The 8,407-nt window shown below is 38.7% G+C and overlaps 1 non-coding gene across 1 annotated transcript; it reads left to right on the top strand.

Annotated features, from left to right (window-relative positions):
• Positions 1-668: 668 nt before the first annotated feature.
• On the top strand, positions 669-774 carry LOC112774955 (small nucleolar RNA R71). The gene has a single exon (XR_003189408.1). It is a non-coding gene; the product is annotated as a small nucleolar RNA R71 (small nucleolar RNA).
• The last annotated feature ends 7,633 nt before the right edge of the window (positions 775-8,407 follow it).

Genomic DNA, 8,407 nt, shown 5'->3' on the forward strand with positions numbered 1-8,407 from the left:
AACTCTTCATCATTTCCCAATTAGAATCTTCTTGGGATTTAGAATTTGCCTGTGGAGGTGGTTGTTGTTGATGAGATTGAAATTGGCGGTTATTATGGTTGTTCTGTTGGAAGCTGCCCTGAGAATTATTGTTGAAATTCTGAGGTTTCTGAGGTTAATCCCTCCACCCAAAATTTGGGTGATTTCTCCACCCCTGATTGTAGGTATGAGAATAGGGATCATTATTGGGATATCTAGGAGCACTCCCCATGTAATTGACCTGTTCAGAAGAAGATTGAGCATAATCATAATTAGCATTTTGCACAAAATTACCTGCCATGTCATAAGAAACCTCTTGAGGTGGATTTTGGGTGTTGATAGCTGAGACTTACATGCCACCCATCTACTGAGTAAGTAGATTTATTTACTGAGACATAAGCTTGTTCTGAGCAAGAAGAGCATTAACAGCTTCCACTTCCAACATGCCTCTCTTCTGAGAGGTCTCAGAATTCACAGGATTTCTATTAGATGAGTATAAATATTGATTGCTAGCCACTAATTCAATAAGCTCAATAGTCTCCTCTGGTGTCTTCTTCTTATGCAATGAACCACCTGCTAAAGTATCTAAGCTCATTTTGGATATCTCACCCAAGTCTTCATAAAAGATATCTAGTTGGGTCCATTTGGAGAACATGTGCGGAGGGCATTGCCTAGTTAGTAGCTTATATCTCTCCCAAGCTTCATAAAGAGTTTCACCATCCTTCTGCCTGAAAGTCTGAACCTCCAACCTAAGCTTAGTCAGCTTCTTCGGTGGGAAAAATTTAGTAAGAAACTCAGTAACAACCTTGTCCCAAGTATCCAAACTCTCCTTGGGTTGGGAATCTAGCCATAGCTTTGCTTTATCCCTCAGAGCAAACGAGAAGAGCATGAGTTTGTACACCTCAGGGTTCACCCCATTTGTCTTCACAGTATCACAAATCTGCAGAAAATTAGATATAAATTGATTTGGATCTTCATGAGGAAGTCCATGATACTGACAGTTTTGTTGCACCAGAGTGACTAGTTGTGGCTTCAACTTAAAGTTGTTCGCAACTATAGGAGGCACCACAATGCTTTTTCCATAAAGATCTGCAGTAGGAGCAGAATAAGAGCCAAGCACTCTCCTTTGTTGCTCATCCCCATTCGGATTTGCCACATTGGCATTAGCAGCATTGTTAGGATCCATAGTGGATTTTGCAGCCTTGTAAAGTCTTGTTTGTTGTAAACGTCGTCTACAAGTTCTTTCAAGTTCAGGGTCAAAGTCTAACAGAGGTTCCTTGTCCCTGTTCCTGCTCATAAACAGATAGAAGACAAGAAAAGATGGGACTTCTCTACGTCAGAGTGCAGAGAACTCCCAGTGAGGTAACTTGTGTAAAGAAATAAAATAAAAATACTAGATAAATAAATACAAAAAATTCGAAAATAATAACTGAAATTAAATAAAAAAATTTCAAAAATTAACAGGGAAAATAAACAGAAAAATTAAAATAAAATCAACTGGATAACACCAAACTTAATTTCAGAAATTAAGGAAAAAATATTAATACTATTTTTTTTTGAAATTAATAACGCAATAAATAAATAAAATTAAAAAATTAAAACTAAAATGCCTAATCTAAGCAATCAAACAACTGATAGTTGTTAATCACAGTCAATCCCCGGCAACGGCACCAAAAACTTGGTGCGGAATTTTCTAAACACAAACTAACCAGCAAGTGCACCGGGTCATACCAAGTAATACCTCAGATGAGTGAGGGTCGATCCCACGAGGATTGAAGGACAAAGCAACAATGGTTGAGTGATTGGCTTAGTTAGACAAGCAGAAAATAGTGTTTGAGTGTTCAAAAGCATTAAACAGTAATTCAGAGTTCAAGGATAGGCAAGTAAATAAGTTGGGAATAAAATATGGAGAAAGCAGTTAAGGCTTCAGAGTTATCTATTTTCCGGATTGATTTTTTCTTATTAATTTATTTTAATCATGCAAGATTTAATTCATGGCAAACTATATGTGACTAGGCCCTAATTCCTTAGACATTTCTAGTCTCCTCAAATTCTCATCAATTGCCAATTCCTTGGTCAATTAATTCCAATTAGAGGGTGAAGTTTAATTCTAGTTATTATGCCACAAAAACTCTAATTACCCAAATATAAAAGGATTATATGTCATGTATCCCGTTAAGTCCAGATAATTAGAATTTAGGAGAAATTATTTTCAAGCTGTTGTTCAAGTAAAGAGCTTTTCCAAGTTATACAAGAACTCAATTAGAAAGAGGGTCATACTTCCGTTCCACCCAAATTCATAAGATAAAGAACAAAAACAATTCTTGATTTATAAATTAGAACAAGAATTAAAATAAAGAAAACAATAGAATCAATCCATACAAATAGATAGAGCTCCTAACTTTAATAATGGAGGATTAGTTACTCATGGTTCAGAGTGGAAAACTAGGATTGTAAATTGGGCTGAGGTGGAATGAAAAGTTAACTCATGTTGGAATCCCCTGAAGGGAAGTTCCTTTTATATCTAATCCTAACAAATTTAAAATCTAATTTTTAAAACTAAAATAATATCTTTTCCTAAAAAAATTAAGATTTAAATTTAAATCAGAATTAATTAAATAATCAGCAAGTCTTCATGATGGATGGGGACCACTTGTTTCGTTCATTCTGTAGCTTCTAATCTGTGTTTTCTGGGCTGAAAACTGGGTCAAAAACAGCCCAGAAATTGCCCCCAATATTTTTTGCGTTTTCTACACGTGGCGCATGTCACGCGTACGCGTCAAATACGCGCACGCATCGCTGTGCATTTTCGCTTTTCACACGTACGCATCAGGTACAAGCACGCGTCACCATGGAATGTTCCAAATCACGTGCATGTTTCAGGTACGCGCACACGTCGCTCCTCGCTGTCATCTCCTTTAATTCTTGTGCTGCAGAAACTCCATCAGATCCAGCCGAATGCTACCTAAAATAAACAGAATTACACAAGACTCAAAGTAGCATCCATAGTGGCTAAAAGATGATTAATTCTTGATTAAACTTAACAAATTAAATGCAAATTCACTAGGAAAAGATAGGAAAGATGCTCACGCATCACCAACCACAAGACACACCTAATTACTCACAAAATTCACTTCACATCCCTCAACACAACTTCACCACAATACCCACAAACCCACAAAATCCACCCCAATCTGCTTCTCTCTTGCTACAAGCAGAACAATGCCTGCAAAGTGCCATAGACTCTAGGGAGAGAACTAGAAAACTCTTGGAAAGACAAGAACAATCTTGGAAAGAGCAAGAAGCCCTCTTCAAAAAGATGGATGAGCACTTAGAGCAAATGAGGAAAAACTTAGAACTGCTGAGCAAGGAAGATGAAGACTAATTGGTGGATGTAAAGGAGGAAGTGGAGAAGCATGATGAAGAGGTCCCTATGTCAAGCAAACTTTCAATAAAGAATGAGTTGGTGGAGATATTTGAACCTGAGACTGCATATCCATAGAAGCCACTTGAGACGATAAAGGAACATGAAATCTCACAACCTCCATAATTTTTCCTGAACTAAAAACTCTCAACACTTGAATCTATGATTGAAAGATTTGAAGAGGAGATGAAAAAATCTTGAGAAGAACAACAAACCTCCTCCATGAAAGTGCTATTAAATCAAATCTTGAGTGCAAAAGAGTAAGTGGAAGGACAAGAAAGTGAGGAAGACAATCAAGGAAGTCCATACTCAAGTGAGGCAGGAATTTGCATAGAAGAAGGGCTCATTAAACCACCAATTCAAGAAGCTCTTGATAAAGAGAACACTCCATCAATCACACAACCACCAAGTCTTAAAATCAAGGAAGTGAAGGCAACCAACAACAACACCGAAGAGAGGATTGTGACCAAGCTACCATTGAACATATCAAGGAAGAAGGAGAGGTCAACCATAAGCAATCCAACCCCTGGACCACCAGCAAGAAAGCTTAATCAAGCCATTTACAAAAGAAAGCTTGCTGGGAAGAGGCCAAGAAAGGGGGCGCTGACTGACTCCTCTTTACCATTGAGGTCATTCCTCTTAACAAACTGGAAGAAGAGGAAGAAAGTCATCAGCTACAGGTCAGTAGTCTCCCTTTCTTAGTTATTTCAATAAAGGAGTTAAGTAGATTTTTCTGTATTGCAAAGAGCTAAGTTTGGTGTTGCATACCAAAATAATTAAAGGGTAAATGTTGGATGCTAAGTTTGGTGTTCCACCAAAAATCTCATTAAGAACACATTGCACCCTCAGCATGACTAGTATCGGCTCCAAACAATCAGAGAGACTACTTAATAATTGTTATGTTTCTAGTTTTTAGTTTGTCTTCTAGTTTATAGTTGTTTTCTAGTTCAAAGTTTATTTTCTAAATAAAAGTACTTGATGTTTCATGCATGTATTTATTCTGCTGCATATAGAAGTAGGCAAGGAACTAAGTTTGGTGTTCCTACACCAACTTAGGATCAGAGAATCACAAGCATACATGCATGCTAAATGTTTCTCAAGTGCTTAGGGGAACAAGCAACTTTCAATATCTCTTGTAGGAAGTCATTCAATCTCTTGGAGGGAAGGATACATCATCATGTGGATGGACAAAGGAAGGACATAGAATCCAACAATGATGATGACACAAAGGAAACAAATGGACTCCAAGAGGTTGTATTGTTCTCTGACTGACTTTAGCTTAAACATGCTAATTGAAAGTGTAAATGTCCCCTGTTGATTAGTGTCTTCTTAGATTTATTTACTGTCTATTAGTTTATTTGTTTCCATGCTGTTGTGGCTTGTTAGTCTAAATGCTTGATTTATTTTCATCTTACTTGAATTATATGCTTTGTTCCTCATGCTTGATTAAAAGAAAAATAACTGTGAAATAGAGAAAGAGTAAAAGTCTGGTATGATAAGAGACAGAATGAGCTTATGTGGTGGTATGTGCTGGTTCATTAGTTGATTTATAAATAAGGCTGAATGTTGGTATAACTTTGTGATATGAACTTGAGTTGCATTCCATGAGACTTGACAAATAAAAAGGGTCTAAAATAAAAGAAAGAAAATGGAAGAGAAATAAACAAAAAGAAAAAAACAAGGCTGGGCACCAATGGCTTGAGATTTGGATATATGCCTGTGATGTTCTTGTACAAAGATAAGCTTGGATAACTAGGTTCTAAGGGGGTGCTTCATCACCCGGAAACTTGGGTTAACTAACCCAGGATTGCCAACCGAAAATCTACCATCAAGAGCTATTTTGAGACAATGCATTTAGTAACCCAAAGAGGTGCTGGGCATCAATATCCAAAGAACAAAACAAGCTAAATGCCTGTGATGTGTGTGTGCTAAGGAGAGGCTTGAGCAAGTAAGCCCATAGGGGTGTTTCAACACCTAGCATCTTGAACCAACTGGGGCGAGAATGCTGGCTGAAAGCTTACTCTAAAAAGCTGCCTTACCACATAGCATTAAGCCTCAGCAAACAATAAATCCCAGCCAAGAAAGAGAACAAGAAAAACTAAGGACCAAGCAATAACAAGTCTCATTTTTTGTGTAATTCAAGAGAGGCTCGAAAGGATTGTCTATACTTCAGCCACAAATAAAAATCACTAAGACATCATACATGAAAATCCCATTAACCAGAATTGAGAACTCTCTAAATAAAGGCTTATACCTCTCTCTGTTTCCATCCATTTTCCTTATATTTTAATGCTTACTTGGGGACAATCAAGATTTAAGTTTGGTGTTATGATGACAAGTCATCTTAGACTAGTTTCACAAGCCTTTTTTCTTAGTTTTTACTTGGTTTTCATACATTCTTAGGCAATAAGTAAGTGTTTGAATGAGAAATTCATGGTTGTCTTGATTCAATCAAACATTGCTAATTTTATGCATTTTCATCAGATTTATGCAAGAATTGATTGATATTATGAATGATGCAAAATCTTGTGATTATGCCAAGGCTTTGATGAGTTTGTTTGGTTGATGAAAGGTAGAAAGAAGTAGAAAAAGAGCAAGAAAGAAGAGAAGGAGAGGCCAACGTTGGAGCCAACGTTGGCCCATTAACGTTGAAGGCAACGTCCTGGAAGAAGAAAGCATGGGTGCTAACGTTGGAGGGAATGTTGGTGAACCAACATTACCTCGAACGTCCTTGAAAAAGTTCAATTTTGGAGCTAAAGGATTTTTAGGCGACACATATGCGTCCATGACGCGTACGCGTGAAAGAATGAAATTTTTATATCCACGCGTACGCGTGGGTCACGCGTACGCATCACTAGACGATCGTTGGAGTCCAACGTTACCTCAAACATGGCTCTCCAACGTCCACGATGAGGAGCCCAGAATTTGGGGTTAGGAAACTGAAATCGACGCGTACACGTCTATGACGCATACGCGTGAATTGGAAAAAAAGCCAATGCACGCGTAAGCATGGCGTACGCGTACGCGTCGAAAGGCAAAAACACAGCTTTTATTATGGGGCTTGTGTGGTGCTTCCTGGCGCCAAACTTGGTGAGTCAAAGTTTGGCTTCAACTCTTTATTCTGTTGTGGCTTCGTTTCTTCACGCAAACTCTATCAAATTCGTTCAAAATGCTACATGCAATAAACAGAATTGCACACAACTCAAAGTAGCATTCATAGTGGCTAAAATATACTTAAATCTTGATTAAACTTAACAATTCAAATGTAAATTCACTAGGAAAAGATAGAAGAGACGCTTACGCATCAGGTACCCCATAACTATTTGTGATCCCTATAGAACTAGTCCCTACTTACTACCTATTCTGTGGGTTACCTAAAATAGGGAGGTTGATCTCGGACGAGGTCTTCTGATCTGGTTAAGGCTACCGTGTCCGACTTGTTGGAGCGGGAGGAGCTGCTTGGTCCTTGGTCACCGGTGGGTGGTGGTACCTGCAAGAGACTCTGATGTTTAAGTTAGTACGGGCTTTAGGCATGTTTTTTGTAGAATTGGGGTATGAGTTATACCTGGGTTCTCCAGTGTATTTATAGTAGTGCTAGGTGACCTTCCTTGAGATAAATTTGTTATCTTATCTTATCTTTTGTGCATGAGATCATATCTTTGGCCAGCCGCCTTCTAGTGGGCGGTGGTTCTTTTACTTTGGGCCTCCTTGGGCCTCTTTGGTGATCTTCCAAACTCTTTGTGAAGAGGTCGTTCAATGGGCCAACCTTTAAAGAGGTCGGTCCCCTTTGTCTTTGTCCAACCCAGACCTTGTAGCTCGGTCCGAGGTATGAATAGTGCCCCTGCTTGAGCTTCGATGTTTCCATGAGGTTGTGCTTATGTGCTTCAACCTCTTTGGGGAAGTCATGTTCAAGCATCTTCTCGGTCGCGCCTGGTTTGCTCCTTCTCGTGCGAATTTTGCGTCGTTAATGTTTTCAAAACGTGAAGCGTTTTTTCTTTTAAATGCTGCGTCATTCTCGAGTGAGTTAGTTTCTTGGAAGCATGTGAGCATTTTAAAAGCCTTTTAATTGGGCTTTCATTTCCCTTTGCCGTTTCGTTTCCCTCTCTATATCTTGTTTGAAATCAAACGGGTTTCACATTCTTTATTTTTCTTGTTTCCACCTGTTTTCTCTTGCTTTCTGAGAGAAAGACCCTTTCTTTCATTTTTAATTTTCCCTAATCTTTTCCTTTCCCTGAGGCTTTTGAGGCGCTTGCTGGCGTGGTCCATTCATGCTTTTTGCTCATGTGTCCGTTGCTACTACTTTTCCTCATTACAGGTTGGTACTCTGTTTCGTGCATTTCGCATTCTTTTTCCCAGTTGCTTGGTGTTTTGTTTCTACTGCATGCTTCTATTTTTCATTTTAAAGTTTCGATCTTTTCTTTCTTTTTGTTTTGTTTTGAAAAAGGTCAAAGCTTTTTGATTTTGTCTTTTTGCGCTTTTCTTGTTTGCTGAAAGGGCTAGGGTTTTGATTTTCTTTGATTCCTTGTGTTTTTTCCTTTCTGTTTCTGCGTTGCCTTCGACGGGTGCCTCTAGGTTTTAGTGGTGATTTTGCTTTTGTGAACCTTGGGGTGCCCTTTTCTTGTTACGTTGCTTGTTTGCTGGCTGTTTTTTCATCTCCTTATTTCTGGCCGAGTTGCTTGGTAGTGACACCCCTTTTATTTTCTTACTGTAGGTGTAGTTTCTATGTCTTCTCATAGAAATATTATTGAGATGTCTACAAATGTCCCTCTTGGTATGCCTGACTGGTTAGATTCTGTGGTATTAGGATGTGTTTCTATAGCAGATCGGGAGTACTGTGAGAAGTTTAGGAGGTATCATAGGGTTTGTGAGAATAGGGAAGATGAGAAGAACTACGAGTTGGTGTCGCCCGACCTTGAGGAGAGGGTCAGTTTTCCTCTTTTAAGTCGGGCAGAGCGTCCCTTCTTT

The sequence above is a fragment of the Arachis hypogaea genome, chromosome 18, assembly GCF_003086295.3.
Source record: "Arachis hypogaea cultivar Tifrunner chromosome 18, arahy.Tifrunner.gnm2.J5K5, whole genome shotgun sequence".
NCBI classification, from domain to species: Eukaryota; Viridiplantae; Streptophyta; class Magnoliopsida; order Fabales; family Fabaceae; genus Arachis; species Arachis hypogaea.